The following is a 2,402-nucleotide window of genomic DNA, read 5'->3' as shown; positions in this document are numbered from 1 at the left end:
GCCAGACATGCACTATAAGGGCGTTTTGCACGCCTAATTGGAGCAGGGATGCTAAGTCCTTGACCCCACTGGATCTGTGGACCCCACAGGATCCCCACCTACCACACATCTTCTTCTCTCCTCATCACACCTTCTCATAACACTCTTCCCCAAAATAACCCCCTTGGCCGAATACACACACCCCTCCATCTCCTCCATCTCTTTTTCTTCTACCCCTTTCTTTCTTCTTTTACTCGGGGATGAGCAAACATTTTAAGTTTGGTGTGGAAAAAGCATTGCTTTTTTTTCTATAACCACTGATGCCTCAAGGGATGCACTTCCCTCCACACAACTACTGGGAGAAAATCAACACCTCCCTAGGAGAATTAAGTTCCAACATAGGACAACTAAGGATGGAGCACCAAGAGCATTCCATCATCCTCCATGAAATTAGAGAAGATCAAAGAGCTATGAGGGAGGAGCAACAAAGGCAAGGAATAGACATAGAGGAGTTCAAAAGCACCATTGGTTCTTCAAGAGGAAGAAGATGCCACCCTCACTAAGGTGGACCCGTTCCTTAATCTCCTTGTCTATTTATTTTCTCTGTTTTCATTCTCTATGCTTTATGTTTTATTTATGTTTGTGTCTTTACTACATGATCATTAGTGTCTATGTGTCTATGTCTTAAATGAAAAATGCTTTAATTACAAAAGAACAAGAAGTACATGGTTTCGAATTCATCCTTGAAACTAGTTTAATTATTTTGATGTGGTGACAATACTTTTTGTTTTCTGAATGAATGCTTGAACAGTGCATATGTCTTTTGATATTGTGGTTTATGAATGTTAAATATGTTGGCTCTTGAAAGAATGATGAAAAAGGAGAAATGTTATTTGATAATCTGAAAAATCATAAAAATGATTCTTGAAGCAAGAAAAAGCAGTGAATACAAAAGCTTGCAGAAAAAAAATGGCAAAAATAAAAGAAAAAGAAAAAGAAAAAGCAAGCAGAAAAAGCCAAAAGCTCTTAAAACCAAAAGGCAAGAGCAAAAAGCCAATAGCCCTTAAAACCAAAAGGCAAGGGTAATAAAAAGGATCTAAGGCTTTGAGCATCAGTGGATAGGAGGGCCTAAAGGAATAAAATCCTGGCCTAAGCGACTAAACCAAGTTGTCCCTAACCATGTGCTTGTGGCGTGAAGGTGTCAAGTGAAAACTTGAGACTGAGCGGATAAAGTCAAGGTCCAAAGTAAAAAACAGAGTGTGCTTAAGAACCCTGGACACCTCTAATTGGGGACTTTATCAAAGCTAAGTCACAATCTGAAAAGGTTCACCCAGTTATGTGTCTGTGGCATTTATGTATCCGGTGGTAATACTGGAAAATAAAGTGCTTAGGGCCACGGCCAAGACTCATTAAGTAGCTGTGTTCAAGAATCAACATACTGAACTAGGAGAATCAATAACACTATCTGGATTCTAAGTTCCTATAGATGCCAATCATTCTGAACTTCAATGGATAAAGTGAGATGCCAAAACTATTCAAGAGGCAAAAAGCTACTAGTCCCGCTCATCTGATTGGAGCTAAGTTTCATTGATATTTTGGAATTTATAGTATATTCTCTTCTTTTTATCCTATTTGATTTTCAGTTGCTTGGAGACAAGCAACAATTTAAGTTTGGTGTTGTGATGAGCGGATAATTTATACGCCTTTTGGCATTGTTTTTACATAGTTTTTAGTATGATTTAGTTAATTTTTATTATATTTTTTATTAGTTTTTAAATAAAAATCACATTTCTGGACTTTACTATGAGTTTGTGTATTTTTCTGTAATTTCAGGTATTTTCTGGCTGAAATTGAGGGAGCTGAGCATAAATCTGATTCAGGCTGAAAAAGGACTGCTGATGCTGTTGGATTCTGACCTCCCTGCACTCGGAATAAATTTTTTGGAGCTACAAGAGTCTAATTGGTGCGCTCTTAATTGCGTTGGAAAGTAGACATCCAAGGCTTTCCAGCAATATATAATAGTCGATACTTTGTTCAAGGATAGATGACGTAAACTAGCATTCAACGCCAGTTTCATGTTGCATTCTGGCGTTAAACGCCAGAAACAGGTTACAAATTGGAGTTAAACGCTAGAAACAGGTTACAACATGGCGTTTAACTCCAGAAACAGCCTAGGCACGTGTAAAGCTTAAGTCTCAGCCCCAGCACACACCAAGTGGGTCCCGGAAGTGGATTTCTGCACCATCTATCTTAGTTTATTCATTTTCTGTAAACCTAGGTTACTAGTTTAGTATTTAAACAACTTTTAGAGATTTATTTTGTACGTCATGACTTTTTAGATCTGAACCTTGTATCTTTGATGGCATGAGTCTCTAAACTCCATTGTTGGGGGTGAGGAGCTCTGCTGTGTCTCGATGAATTAA

Source organism: Arachis hypogaea, chromosome 15 (genome assembly GCF_003086295.3).
Source record: "Arachis hypogaea cultivar Tifrunner chromosome 15, arahy.Tifrunner.gnm2.J5K5, whole genome shotgun sequence".
Taxonomy (NCBI): domain Eukaryota; kingdom Viridiplantae; phylum Streptophyta; class Magnoliopsida; order Fabales; family Fabaceae; genus Arachis; species Arachis hypogaea.
This window is presented reverse-complemented; position numbering follows the sequence as displayed.